The sequence below is a fragment of the Mustelus asterias genome, unplaced genomic scaffold, assembly GCF_964213995.1.
Source record: "Mustelus asterias unplaced genomic scaffold, sMusAst1.hap1.1 HAP1_SCAFFOLD_106, whole genome shotgun sequence".
Lineage (NCBI taxonomy): Eukaryota > Metazoa > Chordata > Chondrichthyes > Carcharhiniformes > Triakidae > Mustelus > Mustelus asterias.
The window spans coordinates 533,404-554,836 of record NW_027590150.1 but is presented as its reverse complement, the minus strand read 5'-3'; the positions used below and the strand labels follow the sequence as shown (position 1 = coordinate 554,836).

At 40.7% G+C, this 21,433-nt stretch overlaps 1 protein-coding gene across 1 annotated transcript in view; it reads left to right on the top strand.

Moving 5' to 3' along the window:
• The window catches only part of LOC144484402 (uncharacterized), a 529,373-nt gene that overhangs the window by 383,667 nt on the left and 124,273 nt on the right, over window positions 1-21,433 (top strand). The window lies entirely within an intron of this gene.

Genomic DNA, 21,433 nt, shown 5'->3' with positions numbered 1-21,433 from the left:
ATAGGTTAATATTAAAATGGCCATTTTATCTGTGTCGGGATATTTGTTTGGCTGAATATGTTCATTGTAATGTCTCCATTATTTCTGATGGTGATATTGCAGTTCATCATTTCTTTATTTAGAAAACTAATTCCATTGTAAATATGGTGTTTTTATTACCTCGCCCCCAAGAAGAGCACAAATCTAAAAATGCTGAAATAACATTTTTGGAAAATAAGGAGACCTTCAGTCTATTTTGTAACAATTCCGAATCCCTGTCACATTACAATAATAAAGCATAATTGATCAAAAGAATGTTTATCGAATTCTGTAACTAAATATGGGGGATGAACAAAGTGACTGCATTTACAGTGTGGATGGCTATCACTGGACAGTTTGGGTTTGGAGATGAGAAGAAACTCTCACACAATACAATGTTTCTCCTTATATTTGTCAAACTACCTCAATCTCGACGACAGCCATTTGAAAATAATAAGAATCACGCCCTCTTAATCATTAAATAATGAGTTGACAGAGAAACATAAAATTAAACCGACTTATGACAGAGAAGTTAATGAATGAATGGACACGGAGGTCATTAAAGTTCTCTTTCAGCATCCAAATTGTTGCAACTCACTCTATTGGCCACCGGCTGTCTAACATTCGCGGGTGTTGGGAACACGGGATATCAGGACTTTGCGGCACATTTCACAATATTACAAGAATAAATGTTTTATCTTCCATTGAATGAGGTTATGACCTGATCATTTCTCCACTCATTGGCAGCTATGAGAGGAACTTTTCAATAATGGAAATCAGATTATGCTGTACCATAGAACACGGTGCAAATCAGGTACAAGAGACGCTGCTGTTTAAATGAGATACAGAACTTTGAGAATATTCCAGCAATCCCCGCTTTTCTTGTCAGTTTTATAATGTTCTTTTAATACTATTTCGATGCATTTTTGCCATTGTTCTGATCTCAATTGACCGGGGAATTGGGACCATCAACATCTCTCTCTCTCGCATTTCATGAAGTGTTCAATAAACAGACTTTAATTATTGGAATGGCATTTGCTAGCAAGTTATACAAACGAAAAATCATCTGGTCAATTTATTGCTTTGCGATACTATTTAGTCACATAATGAACAGGACAGTGAATGAAAATATTTGATTAGAATGATTACGATTTAAAATGTGTCATTCTTGTGGGAATGAAACATTTATTGTTTAAATGGCTGAATCCCATTTTGTCCTTCAGGTTCACGCTGATCTGTCCCCACAGCATTTGGCAGCAATCCAGCCTGCTGCCAAATGCTCAAAGTTATTGACAGGAAGCATCTGGGGGTGTTTGTGCAGTAGATCAAAGATCTGTGTCCGCAGTGCTGACCATTTGGCTGCAAGCCAAATTAGAAACCTTCACGTTGTCAATGAGGCCTATTTATAAACAAATCTACCCAGCAACAGTACTGGAGGCACTTTCATGTTTTTAAGTTGTAAATCTGAAATGATTGGTTCCCATCTCTAAAGAAAGGAAAGTTATGCAGCTTCTCTGGCACCTTGTTGGCAACAATGATGATTTTTCCAACACATGAAGATATTGTGATGGATGGATAGAAAGAATTACAGGCAAACTAAGAGATGACTCAGAGAGACGATACATGAACATGTATGTTTGTATTTTCTTTCCCTTTATCTTTCCATGAGATGCTTGGTTGGAAAGACCAGCACTTTTTGCATGTCCCAAATTCCCTTGAACTTACTGGTTTTCTAGGGCACTTCTGAAAATACTAAAGAGTCAGCTCTTTTGCTGTCCGTCTGGAGTCACATCCTTGTGAGACCAGGTAGCGATGGCAGATTTCCTCCATTGGGGAATTAGAGAGGTTCCAATGGTCGCCATTAATATATCTTCCATATTTATTAATTGAATTCAAATTCCATCAGCTGCAATGCTCCGATTTAAATCCCTGTCCTCACATCATTGTCCTAGGCCTCTGGATCACTGGATCAATTAAATTAATATTATATCACAATGTACGCAAACAATAAATGTATTACTGTGTTGATGCAGGAATGAATGACATTTGAATGAATGATGTTTGGATGAATGACAGTTTGATGCCTGAATATTTTGATTGAGGAATCAATGAATGGATTGATTGATGCATTGCTAGATGGCATTGAAAAATGCTGTTCTACATTCCCATATTTGTGCTTGATTATTTCATAAATTGAATCAGCTCCTTTATTCCATTTGTGTCAGTCTAATACCTTCAACTCTTCCAGAGTCTCTGGGTGAAATCCATCCCGAGTTTATCGGGAGTTAGCAAACTGATCCTCACGAAGAGAAGGACGAGATATTCCTGCCGCTCGGATGGTTCATTTCTCTGCTGATGCTGAATCTTCATATCCAAGATAAAAAGAGTGAACATGATTAGTTTGAGGAGGGAGGATTGTAATATTTGAAACATGTGGTTTTTTGACGTACAGCAAATCACTCAACATGCCCTCACCTAAATTAGTGAAGGTAACAGAGTGAAAAGTAAATAAGGTACCAACAGAAATATTGTGAGACTCACTGGGCAACGACAAGTGTTACATTACTTCCCAAAACAGTGTAATACTGGATCGGGATTTAAAGATTCAGTAACTTCACATGAGGTACAGGTAGTTTCATTTATATCATCACTTTGAAAATCATCACACACTCCAGCTATGTACCAGGACATTCTGTGTGACGATGAGGTGATTACTTGTCAATGAAGAAGAGGCTGCTGGGTAGCTGTTCATTATCCTCGCTCTGAATTAATTTCATTCCCCACTGAATTCTGGGACAGATTATATTCCTTGGTGACAAAAAGGCCAATATGATGCCAATAAATGTTAATATCAATACATCCTACAAAGCAAATTACAATTGTATGTTGTATAGAATGAAATACTGAAAACAAACAGAAAATGATGGAAAATCGCAGCAGGTCTGACAGCTTCTGTGGAGACAGAATAGAGCCAACGTTTCGTGTCTGGATGGCGCTTCGGCAGAGTATTCCTGATGCGTTGGAGAGATCATCATTGTTTCTAACAAGGTGTCAGAGAAGCTGCATCACTTTCCTGTGAGATGGGAATAGTTTAAGTCGTTACTGTTTAATGATATACACTATTTCGAGCCACACACAAGTTACATCAATTCAGATATCGATCCCAAATATCATATTCAACTTCTCCATCCTAACTAACCTAATCAACGCCTCAATCACTAACTCTATTCTAAAAAAAACTTCCTAATCCCTATCCAACTGCATCATTTCCCAATTTCATCATCCACTTCAATTTCCTCCAAATAAAAATTGGTCATCCTGACTCAAAATGTTGGCTCTATTCTCTCTCCCCAGATGCTGTCAGACCTGTTGAGATTTTCCAGAATTTATTGTTTTTGTTTCAGTTTCCAGAATCTGTAGTATTTTGCTTTTATCAAAATGCTGAATATAATTGGTGAAATAATTGTTTATCTGTATGAATTGATGATAATTGGTGAAGTGGAACAACCCCGCCTGGAAATTCCCCCCCCCCCCCCCACCTCCCCCCCTCCCCAAGACACTCATCAACCCCACTTGAACATATATTACCATTCCCATACTGTCGCTGGGTCGGAATCCATGAGCACCCTCCCGAACAGCACGGTGGGAGTACCTACTCTGCAGGTTTTGCAGCGGTTCAACAAGGCGGTTCACCACCACTTTACTGAATGCAATTAGCAATGGGGAACAAATGCTGGCCTAGAAAGTGTCGCCCACCTCCCATAAAGTAATGTTAAATATACTAATCTTTATGAATGAATGAGAACTGGTGAATGCATTTTTAAAAATTGTGAATGGATGGTCGTTGGTGAAAATAATTACTATTTTTCTGAACATTTATGACATTCTCCTTATCTGCTGGAAGATTTAAGGTTTTGGAGTTTATTTATTAATGACACAAGTAGGCTTACATTAACACTTCAATGAAGTTACTGTGAAAATCCCCGAGTCGCCACGTTGCGGCGTCTGTTCGGGTACACCGAGGGAGAATTTAGCCTGGCCAGTGAACCCTACCTGCATGCCTTTTCGGACTGTGGGAGGAGCACCCAGAGGAAATCCACGCATACACGGGAAGAATGTGCAGATTCCGCACAGACACTGACCCAAGCCGGGAACCAAACCTGTGGCCCTGGCGATGTGAGGCAACAGAGCTATCCACTGTGCCATCCTGGCACCCACCATTCCACAAGAGATGCATGATTCAAATTCATCACACTTTTTGCAAAGTAAGCCAATGGAAGAGACTGCTGCAGCTACAGACATATCTCAGTCATGGCATCACGGGAAAGATCTTTGCTAGGGTCACACTTGAAATACATCATCTACTTGCAGACCGGGTGTTCCTGATGTGCAGTGTAGTGATTGTGTTGGAAGATTTACTCCAGCCAACAACTTCTCCATGTTCCATATGTCCATATCTTTAACGTACTTTGATCAATCTCGCTAAGACATTCAACGCCGTCAGCACGGCAAGGACTATAGGATTTTGGTGATAACTGGCTCTACACCAAAATATCCATTCATGATACAAAAACGATAACACACTATGACAAATGGTAGCTTAATGAGCAGCACTTGTGGCAGAACTAACCTTTCAAAAATTGTCCTCTTCAATCATCAGAAAAGGTGACATATGTCAAGGAAGCCAATCTGAATTGGATGTGTTTATTGTGTGTCCATCATGTAGTGTAAATGGAAGGATGCAAGTGATCATTTTGAAATTAATTTCTGTCAAACATGATATATTTCACAAAACACACGCAAACCAAGATGCTTAACTTTTGTTCCGCCAGGATCACTCGATTCCAGAAATGATTTAAAATGAGTCCAAATATAGATACAAATTTTAAATTAAAAGGTGAAGAGAGGTTGCGTGCCCTTGACATCGACACAGCAATTGACCATTTATCGCATCAAGGAGCCCGAGCGAAACTGCAGTTAATGGGAATCAGGGGGAAACAGTCCACTGGCTGGAACACAAAGGAAGATGGTTGTGGTTCTTAATGGTCAATCATCTCAGTCACACGGCTTTGCAGGAATTCTTCAGGTTAGTGACAAAGCCCTAAGCTTCAGCCATCATCAAAGTTCATATGTGGGATGTTCACTGATGATTGAACAAAGTTCAGCACCAGTTCCGACTCCTCAGGTACTGGCACAGTCTGTGTCCATATGAAGCAAGACTTAGAAAACATTCAGACTTGGGCTATTGAGTGACAAGTAACATTAATGCCACACAAGTGGCAGGCAATGACCCTCTCCAGTAAGGGAGATTCCAACCATCTCCCCTTGACACTAAGTAGCATTACTAGCGCAGAATCCCTCACTATCAACATCCTGGGCATTATACTTCGTGAAAATCTGAACTGGAGCAGGCATTTAAATCATGTAGCTACAAGAGCAGGTCAGATGCCAGAGGTTCTTCGGCGAACAGCTCACCTCCTGAATTTCCAAACCCTATCCATCATCTACCAGGCAAAAGGCAGGAATATGAACAAAGGACAGTACAGCACATGAACAGGCCCTTCTGCCCATCAAGTCTGTTCCAACATAAATGATTGAATATTCTCGACTTGCCTAACTTGTGCCACTCAAAAAGCTCAATGCCATTCTGGAGAAAGTAGCTGTCTCGAAGAACACCCCACCCACCAGCTTCCCAAAGCTTGCCACCATATTCTCAAAGGAAATTATGATTTGGCAACAAAAGCTGACTGTCAGTGACGTCAGAATCCCATGAAGTAATGTTAAAAATATCATATCTCTGCTTATATTCAACTCATCTCTGACTCTGTCCGTGTTACACTAGGTTCTGCCTGGATCACATTCCAGGAGTTCCTATCTACGTTTTTTTGCTGCACTCGGCTCAATATCAGCTGTTCATGTACAGGCCCTGTTAATATTATAATTTCTAAGTTATGGTTGCACATAGCCATGTCTCTGCTAATCTGACAAGAGACCGTGTCTTAATTCTTACTGCCTCAGAACATTTATCTCTGTGTACTAAACTGGAAATTCTGTCTTCATGCATTACACATGGTTCTGTCACAGTTATTTTGCGAGTCGTTCATTAGATTTTAATAATCCAAGTCCTTTTTAAGTTAATGCTGCACCAGTCCATGTATTTGGTTATTTAAGACTATGTCATGTCTCAGTTTTATTGTACTTTGCAATACCTCCTAATTGCTGCATTGTCCGAATCTCAGTGTGCATCAGTCTAGTTCCTTTATCAACAACTACTACGAATATAGTGGGCTCTGTCTCAGTTTATATCAGTCAAGGTACTATATCAGTAATTATCACTAACACACTGGACTTTGTTTCAGTTTAAACCTGTCTCAATCCTGTATCAGTAATTATTACTAATGCACTTGGCTCCATCGCAGTTCATATAAATCTCGGTCCAGTATCATTAATTACTCGGCGCTGTCTCAGTTCATGTCGCATAAGCTCCTATATCAGTAAAACTGCGCTAGACACTGTCTCAGTTTTCTTTTCCTTGGCAATGTCATTTTTAAAAATGTTTCTTTCATGGGATGTGGCTGTCATTGGAATTTGGCATTTGACCATCCCCACATGGCACTCGGCACTAACTCATTTCTATTTTGTTGGATCTGGCCCCTGTTTATATTAAAATACAGTCTGGTTCTGTTAATACTCTGCTCGATCGAAATTCAGTTTATATTGCACGAGACATTCTCTCTGGATACATAATATTTGATACCGACCCTGTGTATATTTCACTAGACTGTGTCAGTGTTATTCCTGCACTTAACTATCGCTGTTTGAATTATGTCTGTATTACTACACGGTTCTGTGAGAAGAAGAGATAATATGTTGGGATAAAAACATTGTTATCAGGCAGGATCCAGAAACGGGCAGTATTGGATCGACAGTATTTGGTTGGTGCAGTCTTGGAGGGCCGATAGGCCTTTCCCTGTGCGGTGATTTTCTTTGTTTTTTTGTTCTTTATTGACAACGCATGCTACACAGGGCTTGGTATCCATTTTCAATGCAGTCAGCAGAAGTACATTTCAGATATCGCTTCTTCTTTTCCCGTGCCCAAAACCTCATAAAGTTTGCAGAGAATTGTATTCCCCCAACCACTTCCCTCATTACTGGCATTGTCCAGTGCAGTTAAAAACTGAGACCATGTCCAATACAATATAAACGTGGACAGGGTCAATTGCAGAAATAAGACTGCATCTAGTTTAATGCAAATAGAGATCGGTCTATATTAATATAAACAGAGACAACGTCTCGCTTAATATGAACAGAAACATGGTAACGTATAATATAACGTATAACAGCGTCTAATTTAGTATAAACAGATACAACATCCAGTTTCATATGAATAGAGACAGGTAATATAATATTGTACGTGCAATATAAAAATAGTTAGGGTCCAGTGAAAAATCAACAAAGGCATGGCCTCATAATATAAGCTGACAGAGGGTAAATTTACTGTAATATAAAGAGACTGGTTCAACCCCATGAAATTTGTAGAGACGGCGACTATCCCATCAAAAGCTTACAGGACAGGAGTAACGTGGTGTTAGCTGAAGAATGCAAAGTTCCCTCTGCATTGCCAAATTAAACCCTCCCAAGGCAGGAATAGCATGAGTTACATACAAAGTGAATCTCGCTCTATACTATCCAAATCAAACATTCCCAGAACAGTATACTGTCTAGAAAGAGAGTGAAACTCCCTCTACAAAGTCTGCTCAAACAAAATGAAGGCAGAAAGAGCAGTAACTCTCTTCTACGTATAACCTCTTCTGCACTCTTCCTTCAGAGATTCGGGAGGCAGATTTAAATTAGTGTTAGGTACAGGGAAAAGAGCTGTCTACATAGTGCCATAAAACACACCCAGGTCAGGTACATCAGAGATGAGATACGGATTAAATCTTCCTTGACAAAGTCATATCAAACATTCAAAAGGAAGGTACAGTGAGTTTAGATGCAGAGTAAATATTCCAAAGACAGGGACAGCAGCGGCTAAATATGGGGACAGATCCTTTGGTACTGCCACATTGAATCCTTATCACCAGGTTAGATACAGAGGAAAATGTATCAAATATACCAAGATCAAAGAATGCTCAAGAGATCTTTTAGAGTCAAGCTCTTTCACAGATTCCAATTCATTGAGTTAAATTCTTTTAGAAGTCTATAACTCCGGCTGAGAGAACACATTGGGTAGACATTGACTTCATGTTGTGGAGTGAAGGTGACGAACCATTGTGGGGAGATCAGACACTGAAACAGACAGGAGAAAGACAGAGAGATGAAACAGGAAATTTCAATGAATACATTTGCCGTGTCATTATATTTCGGGATCAGAGGGATGTTTTCCTAATTCTGGACATAGATATCATCATGACGTTTTTCCTCATGTAATTTAAAATCATAGCTTTCAATAATATTGAAAAACAATCGTTACTGGAATCCGTTGATTGATTTGCATGTTTGTCTCTATTTCTGTGCTGTGTTGGTGGGGAAATATTTGTTGTGTTTTTGTCAGTCAACAATCTAATCTGGGATTTCTATTTCTGTATTTATTTACATAAACACCTCACTGTTTACAATGAAATGTTCATGGCAGCAAAACCATAAACCGTCACTTATTGATCTGTTTCAAATCAAAATAGCGTTTATTTTAAGAATATTAACAGTTGATTCAAAATTAATAGAAACTTTTTGAACATTCATTACACAAGATACAAAGTAGCAAAGATTAGTGGGAAAATAGAGCATTTGGAAATCTTTAAAGGTCAACAGAAAGCCACGAAGAAAGCTATAAGGAAAAGTAAGATGGATGATGAAAGTAAACTAGCTTAGAATATAAAAACAGATATCAAATGTTTCTACAAATATATAAAGCAAAAAGAAAGAGTGGCTAAAGTAAACATTGGTCCTTTAGATGATGACAAGGGGGATGTAATAACTGGAAATGAAGAAATTCAGAGATTTTGAACATATAGTCATTGGAATTCAGAAGAGTGCCGGGAGAATCTTATAGAAGCATATAAGATTAGGAAGGGAATTAATAAGATAGAAGCGGGAAGTTCATAGAATCATAGAAACCCTACAGTGCAGAAGGAGGCCATTCGGCCCATCGAGTCTGCACCGACCACAATCCCACCCAGGCCCTACCCCCACATATTTTACCCGCTAATCCCACTAACCTACACATCACAGGACTCTAAGGGGCAATTTTTTTAACCTGGCCAATCAACATAACCCGCACATCTTTGGACTGTGGGAGGAAACCAGAGCACCCGGAGGAAACCCACGCAGACACGAGGAGAATGTGCAAACTCCACACAGACAGTGACCCGAGCCGGGAATCGAACCCGGGACCCTGGAGCTGTGAAGCAGCAGTGCTAACCACTGTGCTACCGTGCCGCCCTAGTTTCCACTGGCAGGTGAAACCAGAACTAGGGGGCATAGCCTCAAAATAAGGAGGAGCAGAGTTAGCACTCAGTTGAGGAGGAAATTCTTCACACAAAGGATTGTGAATCTGTGGAATTCCCTGCCCAGTGAAGCAGTGGAGGCTACCTCATTGAATGTTTTTAAGGCAAGGAAAAATACATTTCTGAACAGTAAAGTAATTAAGGGTTATGGTGTGCAGACTGATAAGTGGAGCCGAGTCCACAAAAAGATAGGCCATGATCTTATTCAATGGCGGAGCAGGATCGAGGCGCCAGTTGGCCTACTTCAGCTCCTAGTTCTTACATTCCTAAGATACTACAAACACTGTCCAGGGACCTGTCTGACCCAGACACCCAGTTGCTGCCATGGGTAAAGCCACGCGATGGCTTTCCAGGTCAGTCTCAGGGAGCCTCAGGGACGCCCGGTTTCTGCCTCTGGCTGAGCCAACACAATATCTGATTAGACACTTTTACAAATATGAAAGAAAAACATGTAAAAACAACGCCACGCACCCCGGACATACTCTCTCGCCTTTTTCCATCGCGATGATGCAAAAGCTTGAGGACATTTATAAACCGAGTCAAAAACAGTTTCTTTCCTGCTGCATTCAGACTTTTGAATGGACCTACCTCGCATGAAGTTGATCTTTTTCTACACCCTAGCTATGACTGTAACATTACATTCTATACTCTCTCCCTTTCTTCCCTATGTACAGTATGCTCTGTCTATATAGTGAACACGAAACAATAACTTTCACTGTGTAGTAATATGTGTGATAATAATAAATCAAATAAAATCAAATAAAATTTATCAAAAATACCGAGGATTACTCCCGGTGAATTGATTGCTGACACTGGAACATTCCAGAAACAGACTAATACTGAGGCAGTAAGATTGAGATCCATTGTAATGTCTCTGTAAGTCCAAGGGGTGAAATTGCATTTGATTATCTGTTATATAAAAGAAACAATTTCATTGTAAATTAAATACCTTCATTTCTGCACCCCTTCACAAGGGAATAGACATAAATAAGGTGACATTATCTTATCAGGGTAAAGACGTCAGTCAGATTTGCAATAATTCTGTGTCTCTAACACATTGCAGCAAAATAATAATTCATGAGAGGAATTATTATCGATTTATGTAACTACATGCTGGGATGATTGTATTTCAGGTGTGGATAGCTATCCGTGTAATTTGGGACTGGATATAAGCAAAAAGGGAAGCAATGGCTTCGTGTTATTATCGCTATACAATTAATCCACAAACTCAACTAATGTTCTCAGGATCTGGCTTCGAATCCCGCCACGGCAGATGGTGGAATTTAAATTCAGTAAAAACGTCTGGACTTAGGAATCTACTTATGATCATGATATCATTGTCGATTGTCTTCAGTAATGTCCTTTAGAGAAGGAAATCTGCTGTCCTTACCTGGCTGGCCTACATGTGATTCCAGAGCCACAGCAATGTGGTTGGCTCTCAACTGCCCTCGGACAAGGAGTGGCCAATAAATGCTGACCATCCAGTGGCATCCATGTCCATAGAATCCCTACAGAGCAGAAGGAGGCCATTTGGCCCATTCGGCCTGCACCGACAACATTCCCACTGAGGCCCTATCCCCATCACCCCACGTATATTCGCTGCTAATTCCCTTGGCATCATGGAAGAATTTATCATCGCCAATCAACCTAAGCGGCGCATCTTCGGACCGTGTGAGTAAATAGGCAGACAATTGGAGGACGTGCAGACTCCACACAGACAGAGACTCCACGCAGATCCAAACCGGGAATTGAATCCGGGTCCCTTGCGTTGTGCGGCAGCAGTGCTAACAACTATGCCACCGTGGCGTCCATGAATGAATTGAAAAAAGAAACTCCTCATATGATACAATGTTACACCTCATATTTCCCCAACAGCTCCTTCACCCTGTGAAAATTAACAGTGAAAGAAACATGGTTGACTTATAATTAATTGAGTTGACAGAGATACATAAAATTGAAATCGATTTGGACAGAGAAATTAATGAATCAGAACCAACACGGCGATCAGGAAAGTTCTCCTTCAGCATCCCAATCATTACAGCTCATTTTATTGGCCACCGCTGTCTAACATTCATTCGTCGTGGGAACACAGGATATCAGGACTTTGCGGCATTTTGCACAATATCACAAGAGTAAATGTTTTATCTTCCACTGAACCAGGTTATGAACTGGTCATTTCTTCACTCATTGGCAGCTATGAGAGGGACTGTTAAATAATCGAAATCAGGTTATGCTGCACAACAGAACATGGTGCCAATCACGTATAATTGACGTTGTCTTTTTAAAGAGGTGTAGAACACTGAGAATATTCCAGGAATCCGCGCTGTTCAAGGCAGTTATATGACTTTCTTTTACTTTTAATTATTTTAATTTTGGGCCATTACACTGATCTCATTGGACTGAGGGATTGGGGACATCAAAATCTCTTTCGTGCACTTCATGAAGTTGCTCACAACGTGGATTTAATTGTTGGAACGACATTTATTTGGAAGTTATACAAATGAAATAGCACCGAGCCAATTTACTAGTTTCCGATACTGTTTAATCACATAATGAACAGTGCATTCATTTCAAATATTTGCTGAGAATACCATTTAAAACGTGTCTTTCTTGTGGGAATCAAACATTTATTATAGAACTGGCTAAGTCCCATTTTATTCTTACAGATTCACGTTAATCTGTCCCACGCAGTATTTGGCAGCAGTCCAACCTGCTGCCAAATACCCGAAGATATTTACAGGAAGCATCTGAGGGTGTTTGTTCAGAAACTCAAAGATCTGTTTCCTCAGCACTGAGCGCTTGGCTGCAAGCCAACTTCAAACTCTTAACTTTGTTAATAGGGCCTATTTATAAACAAATCTGCCCAGCAACAGTACTGGAGGCAAGTTAATTATTGTTTAAGTTGTAAACCTATATAAATGCTTCCCATTTCTTTGGAAAAGAAAGTTTCCAGCTTCTCTGGCACCTTGTTCGCAACAATGATGATCTCTCCAACACAACAAAATACTGTGAACGATGGATAAAAATAAACACAGGCAGATTGTGAGAGTTGATTCAGAGAGGTGATACATTTTATAATACATAAACATGTATGCTTGTGTTTTATTTCACTTTTTTCTTCCATGGGACGTGGGAGTCTCTGGAAAGACCAACATTTGTTTCCTGTGCTTAATTTATTTTGAACTGAGTGGTGTGTTAGGACATTTCAGAAGGCATTGCCCAGTTACGCATACTGCTGTCCGTCTGGAGTCACACCCTGGTGAGACTAAGTAGGGATGGCAGATTTCCTTGATTGGGGAATCAGAGTGGTTCATCTGGTCGCTGCAAATATGAATCCAGATTTATTGATTGAAATCAAATTCCACCAGCTGCCATGGTCGGATTTAATCTCGTGTTCACACATCACTGGCCTGGGCCTCTGGATTACTGCTCCACTGGCATTAATATTACGCCACCATCGACACAAGAAATAAATAAATGCCTGTGTTGATGCAGGGATGAACGATAGTTGGCTGCCTGAATGTTTTCATCGAGGAATCAGTGAATGGACTGATGGATGTGATGATAGCTGGTCCTGACATTTGTTGTTCCACATTCGCACACTTGTGTTTTACTACTTCAAAAATCGAGGCTGGTCCTTTATTACAATTGTGTCAGTCCACAACCTTTAATCCTTCCAGATTTTCTGGGTGAATTCCATCCCAGGGACATGCGGAACAAATGAATTGAACGTCACTAAGAGTAGTCTGATTCCCCCCCCCCCCCCCCCCCCCCCTGCTGATGGTGAATCTCCAAATGCAAGATGGAAAGAGGGAACATGATTAGGTTGATGAGGGAAGATTGTAATATTTGAAACATGTGGCCTTCCTAGTGCAACAAAATCACTCAACAGATCATCACCCAAATTAGTGAAGATAATACGCTAAAAAATAAACGATGTGGCAACTACAATATTGTGAAACTCACTGGACAGCTTGAAGTTTTAAATTACTTGCCAGAACTTTGTAAAAATGAATCGGGATTTTAAGCGTCTATAAATTCACATTAGATACAGATACTTTCAGTTGTACAGTCATTTTTAAAATGATCACACACTCCAGTTATATATCAGGAGTTTCTGTGTGATGATGAGGTCATTACTTGTTAATAAAGCGCAGAGGCTGCTGGGTAGCTGCTACTATTTGGCTGATTTAATTCAATTTCCCGCTGAATTCTGGGGCAGATTTGTTTCTTTCGTGACAGAAAGGCCAATGTTATCTCAATACATTTGAATCTGCAGTTTCATAAACTGCAATTATATTTGCATCAAATAAAATACTGACAATAATTGGTGAAATATTAATATATTTTTGTGAATTGAAGGTTGTTGGTAATATTGACGCCAGGCAATGATCATCTCCAAAAAGGGAGAACCGACCCATTGCCCCTTGTCACTCAATGATATTATGGTACTGAATCACCCACTATAAACATCGGCGGGGTTACCATTGGCTAATAAGAACATAAGAACATAAGAAATAGGAGCAGGAGTAGGCCATCAAGCCCCTCGAGCCTGCCCCGCCATTCAATAAGACCATGGCTGATCTGATAGTGGTTTAGTTCCACTTACCTGCCCGCTCCCCATAACCCTTAATTCCCTTATTGATCAGAGATCTATCTACCTGTGACTTCAGCATATTTAACGAGGTAGCCTCCACTGCTTCAATGGGCAGAGAATTCCAGAGATTCACTACCCTCTGAGAGAAGAAGTTGCCCCTCAACTCTGTTCTAAACTGACTCCCCCTTATTTTGAGACTGTGTCCTCTAGTTCTTGTTTCCTTTCTAAGTGGAAAGAATCTCTCTGCCTCTACCCTGTCTAGCCACTTCATTATCTTATATGTCTCTATAAGATCTCCCCTCAGCCTTCTAAACTCCAACGAGTACAGGCCCAATCTACACAATCTCTCCTCATAAGCTAACCCCCTCATCTCTGGTATCAACCTGGTGAACCTTCTCTGTACTCCCTCCAAAGCCAATATATCCTTCCGCAAATAAGGGGAATAAAATTGCACACAGTACTCTAGTTGCGGCCTCACCAGTACCTTGTACAACTTCAGCAAGACCTCCCTGCTTTTATACTCCATCCCCTTCGCAATAAAGGCCAACATTCCATTTGCCTTCTTGATCACCTGCTGCACCTGCAAACTGAGTTTTTGCGATTCATGCACAAGGACCCCCAGGTCCCTCTGTACAGGAGCATGTTGTAATTTTTCACCATATAAATAATAGTCCATTTTACTATTATTCCTTCCAAAGCGGATAACCTCACACTTGTCAACGTTATACTCCATCTGCTGCATTATAATCGCTGCATTAACTAGGTATATAAATGCTCCGGCTAGAATATCAGGTCAGCCTGCTTTGAGTAACCCACCTCCTGACTCCCCAAACCTGTGCACCACCTACACGACACAAGTCAGGAGAGTAAAAGGGTTCTCTCCACTTGCTTGAGTAAGTGCAGCTCAAACAAAATTCAAGAATCTTCATACCATTCAGGACAAAGCCGCCGGCTGGACTGGCACAGCATTTGCAAATGCTCAGTCCCTCCACCACAGAGAGCAGCATTATGTACCATCTACAAGTTTCACTTCCGAAACTCACCGAAACTCCTTACGCAACACCTTCCAACCACACGACACCTACCATCTGGAAGGACAGGGGTAACAATTACCAGGGAATATCATCTATAAATTCCCCTCCAAGTCAGTCATATACCTGACTTGGAAATATATCGTCCTTCCTTCACTATCGCTGGATCGAAATCCTAGAAGTCCCTCTGCAACAGCACAGTGTGGGTACCAGCACCACCGGTTCTGCAGCAATTCAAGAAGGTAGCTCACCACCAGCTCACTAAGGGCAATTAGGTATGGGCAACAAATGCTGACTGAGCCAGCAACGCACGTATCCATTAAATTAAAACTTAAACGATTAATGTTTATGAATGGATGATAACTTATGAACAAAATTGTGTAACTTTGTGAATGGATGGCAATTGGTGAAAATAAATACCAACTTTCTGAACATTTATGACCTTCTCTTTCTCTGCCAGAAGATAGGTTCCGTTCCACAGGAGACTCATAATTCAAAAGCATCACACTATCCGAAGACAAGGTCGACAGAAGAGGCGGCAACATCTGCAGCTGTATCTCAATCATAGCATCATGGGAAAGGCCTTTGATAGGATGACAATTTGGTTACTCATCTGCTTGAAGACCGGGATTAACCTGAAGCACAGTGTTGTGTTGGTGTTGGAAGATATACGTATCATAACCATACCTTCCTGAATCTAAATAAGACATTCGACACTAGCATCAGAGCAGAGACTACAAGATTTGGGGGAACTAGGCTCTCCAACAAAAATTCCTCGGTCTCATTCATGACACAGAAAACGACAATATACAACCACAACTAATAGCTTCATGGGCAACACTTGCCGTTGATTCAACCTCTCAAAAATTGCCCATCGAGTCTGCACCGAATCTCTGACAGAGTATCTGAGCCAAACCCTTTCCCCTACCCATGCCCCATAGCCCCACACATTTACCATGACCAATCCACCTAATCTGAACATCTTTGGATACTAAGGGGCAATTTAGCATGGCCATTAGAATGTATTCCATATTTATTAATTGAATTCAAATTCCATCAGCTGCAATGCTCCGATTTAAATCCCTATCCCCACATCATTGTCCTGGGCCTCTGGATCACTGGGCCAATTAAATTGATATTACGTCACCATCTGCACAAACAAAAAATGAATGACTGTCTTGATGCAGGAATGAATGACAGTTGAATGAATGATAGTTGGACGAATGACAGTTGGATGCCTGAATATTTTGATTGAGGAATCAGTGAATGGATTGATAGATGCATTGTTAAATGGTACTGAAATATGTTGTTCTACATTCCCATATTTGTACTTCACTGGTCCATAAATTGAAACAGCTCCTTTATCCCATTTCTGTCAGTCTAATAACGTCAATACTTCCAGAGGTTCTGGGAGAAATACAACCCTAGTTTCTAGGGAGCGAGCAAGCTGATCCTCACGAAAAGAAGAGGGGATTTTCCTGCCGCACGGATGGTTCATTTCTCTGCTGATGCTGAATATTCATATCCAAGATCGAAAGAGAGAACATGATTTGGCTGAGGAGGGAGGATTGTAATATTTGAAACATGTGCAGCAAATCACTCACCATGCCCTCCCCCAAATTAGTGAAGGTAACAGGCTGTAAAATAAATAATGTGGCAACAGATATATTGTGAAACTCACTGGACAACTACAAGTGTTACATTATTTCCCAAAACGGTGTAATAATGGATCGGGATTTAAAGATTCAGTAAAATCATATTTGGTGCAGGTAGTTTAATTTGTATGATTACTTTGGAAATCATCACACCAGTTATGATTCAGGAGTTTAAAGCGCAGAGACTGCTGGGTAGCTACTCATGATCCTCGGTCTGTATTCATTCAATTTCCAATTGAATTCTGGGACAGATTTTATCCTTGGTGACAAAAAGGTGTCAATAAATGTTAATATCAATAAATTATTCAAAGCAAAGTTGTATAGAAGGAAATACTGGAAACAAACAGAAAATGCTGGAAAATCTCAGCAGGTCTGACAGCATCTGTGGAGACAGAATAGAGCCAACGTTTCGAGTCTGGATGACGCTTCGGCAGAGTATTCCTGATGCGTTGGAGAGATCATCATTGTTTCTAACAAGGTGTCAGAGAAGCTGCATAACTTTCCTGTGAAATGGGAATAGTTCAAATAGATACTGTTTAATTATATGCACGATTTCGAGCCACACACAAGTTGCATCAATTTACATACCGATCCCGAAAATCATCAACTTCTCCATGCTAACTAACCTAATCAACATCTCAATCGCTAACTATATCCTAATCCCTTTCCAGCTCATCATTTCCCAATGTCCTCACCCTCTTCAATTTCCCCCAAATAAAAAAAAAGGGTCATCCCGACTCGAAACTTTGACTCTATTAAATTATAGCTTAGACAGTCGCCCACCTTCCATCAAGTAATTTTAAATAGACTAACCTTTGTGAATGAATGAGAATTGGTGAATGCATTTATTAAATTGCGAATGGATGGTCATTGGTGAAAATAATTACTATCTTTCTGAACATTTATGACATTCTCCTTATTTGCTGGAAGATTTAAGGTTTGTAGTTCATTTATTAATGTCACAAGTAGGCTTACATTAACACTGCAATGAAGTCACTGTAAAATCCCTGAGTCGCCACACTATACCGTCTGTTCGGGGACACTGAGGGAGAATTTAGCCTGGCCAGTGCACATTACCGGCATGCCTTTTCGGACTGTGCAGGAAACTGGACCACCCAGCAGAAATCCACGCATAAACGGGGAGAAAGTACAGACTCCGCACAGACACTGACCCAAGCCGGAACCAAACAAGTGGCCCTAGCACTGTGAGGCAACAGAGCTAAGCACTGTGCCACCATGGCACCCATCATTCCATAAGACAGGCATGATTCAAATTCATCACACTTTTTGCAAAGTAAACCGATGGAAGAGACTATTACAACTACAGACATATCTCAGTCATAACATCACGGGTAAGATCTTTGCTGGGGTCACACTTGAAATACATCATCTGCTTGCAGACCGGGTGTTCCTGATGTGCAGTGTAGTGACTGTGTTGGAACATTTACTCCAGCCAACAACTTCTCCATGTTCCATATGTGTCCATATCTTTAACGTACTTCGGCCAATCTCGCGAAGACATTCAACACCGTCAGCAGGGCAAGGAATACAGGATTTTGGTGATAACTGGCTCTACACCAAAGCTCCTAATATCCATTCATGATACAAAAACGATAACACACAATGACGAATGGTAGCTTAATGGGCAGCACTTGTGGCAGAACTAACTTTTCAAAAATTGGCCTCCTCAATCATTAGAAAAGGTGACATATGTAAAGGAAGCCAATCTGAATTGGATGTGTTTATTGTGTGTCCATCATGTAGTGTAAATGGAAGGATGCACGTGATCATTGTGGAATTAATTTGTATCAAACACGATGTATTTCACACAACACACACACACACCAAGATGCTCAATGTGGGTCCCGCACGGAGCACTCGATTCCAGAAATGATTTGGAAAGAGTCCAAATATAGATTTTAAAACATAAATTAAAAAGGTGAATAGAGAGTGCCTGCCCTTGACATCGACGCAGCGTCTGACCGTTTGTGGCATCAAGGAGCCCGAGCGAAACTGCAGTCAATGGGAATCAGGGGGAACAGAGTCCACTGCCTGAGTCATGCTGAGCACAAAGGAAGATGGTTGTTGATGGTCAATCATGCCAGTCACACGCATTGCTGCAGGAATTCTTCAGGTTAGTGACCTAGCCCCAAGCTTCAGCCTTCATCAAAGTTCAGAAGTGGGATTTTCACAGGTGATTGCACAAAGTTCCGCACCAGTTGCGACTCCTCAGTTACTGACACAGTCTGTGCCCATATGCAGTAAGACTTAGAAAACATTCAGTCTTTGGATAATGAATGACAAGGAACATTCATGCACCACAAGTGGCAGGCAATGACAGTCTCCAATGAGGGAGATTCCAAACCACTCCCCATGACATTAAATGGCATTACCCATCGCTGAATTCGCCCACTATCAACATCCTGGGAATTATAATTCGTGAAAATCTGAACGGAGACAGACGTTTAAATCATGTGGCCACAGGAGCAGGTCAGACGCTCGGAGTTCTGCAGTGAACAACGCACCTCCTGAATTCCCAACTCCTATCCATCATCTACAAGGCAAAAGGCTGGAGTGTGAACAAATATCACAGAATAGTAAAGCACAGGAACAGGCCCTTCGGCCCACCAAGTCTGTGCCGACACAAATGATTGAATATTCTCTACTTGCCTGACTTGTGCCACTCAAAAGCTCAATGCCATTCTAGACAAAGTAGCTGCCTCGAAGAACACCCCACCCACCAGCTTCCCAAAGCTTGCCACCACATTCTCAAAGGAATTCATGGTTTGACAACAAAAGCTGACTTTCCCAGTGACATTAAAATCACATGAAACGATTTTAAACATACCATATATCTGCCTATATTCAGCTAGCCTCTGCGTCTGTCTATATTACAGTAGGCTGCGCCTGGATCCCATTCCAGGAGGTCATGTCTAAGCTTTTTCCTGCACTTGGCTCAATATCAGGTGTTCGTATATGAGACACAGGCCCTGTTTATATTATAATTTCTAAGTTATGGCTGTACTGAGCCATGCTTCTGCTGATCCGACAAGAGGCCGTGTCTCAATTCTTACTGCCTCAGAACATTTGCCACTGCATACTAAACTGGAGCAACTGCTTCATGCATGACACATGGTTCTGTCACAGTTATTTTGCTAATAGTTCATTAGATTTTGATAAACTCGATCCTGTTTGCGTTAATGCTGCACCAGTCCATGTATTTATTTATTTCAGACTCTATCACGTCTGAGCTATAATTGCATTTTGCAATACCTCCTAATTGCTGCATTGTCCGTATCTCAGTGTGTATCAGTCTAGGCCCTGTACCAGTAATTATTACAAATAAACTGGGCTCTGTCTCAGTTTACATCAGTCTAGGTGCTGTATCAGTAATCATTACTAATACACTGGACTCTGTCTCAGTTTACATTTGTCACTGTCCTGTATCTATTAGTAATTATTATTAATGCACTTGACTCCGTCTCACTCTAAAGACATTTAGGTCCTGTATCATTAATTACTGGGCTCTGTCTCAGTTTATATGCATAAGCTCCTATGTCCAGTAAAACTGCACTAGACACTGTCTCAGTTTTATTTTCCTCGACATTGTCATATATATTTGTAATGTTTGTTTCATGGGATGTGGGTGTCACTGAAAAGATCAGCATTTGGCCTTTGACCATCCCCACATGGCACTCGGAAAGAAACCCATTTCTATTTTGCTGGATCAGGGTTTATGTTAAATTAGAGTCTGTCTCTGTTAATACACTGCTAGACTAGAAATCAGTTTATATTGCACTAGCCATACTCTCTGGTTAAGTAATATTTGATCCTGACCCTGTACATATTTCACTAGACTGTGTTAGTGTTATGCCTGTACTTAACTTTGCCTCTATTTGAATGATGTCTGCATTTCTCCGCGGTTCTACGAGAAGAAGAGATATTATGTTGGATGAAAAACAGTGGTCTCTGGCAGGATTCTGAAACAGGCAGTATTGGATCGACAGTATTTGGTCGGTGCGGGGTTCCAGTGCCGAAGGGCCTGTTCCTCTGCAGTAACTTTTCTTGTTCTTTGATCTGTGTTGACAGTGCATGCTATACAGGTCTTAGTAACCATTCTCAATGCAGTCAGCAGAAGTAGATTTCAGATAACACTGCTTCTTTTCCTTGTTTAAGAGGATGCAGAGAATTGTGTCCCCCTAAAACTTTCCTCATTACTGGCATTGTCCAGTGCAGTAAAAACTGAGACCAGGTCCAATGCAATATAAACGTGGATAGGGTCAAGTGCAGAAATAAGACTCCATCTAGTTTAATACAAACAGACAGGTCTAAATTAATACAAACCGATACAGCGTCTAGTTTGATATAAACTGAAACATGTTGATGCATAATATAAACAAGGACAAGGTCTAATTTAGTATAGTCAGAGAAAGCATCTCGTTTAATATGTGTAGCGATAGGGTCCAGTGCAACATAAACCGAGGCATGAACTTATATAATAAGAAATTGATAAATTCTTGATTTCTCGAGGAATTAAGGGCTATGGGGAGAGAGCGGGTAAATGGAGTTGAAATCAACCATGATTGAATGGTGGAGTGGACTCGATGGGCCGAATGGCCTTACTTC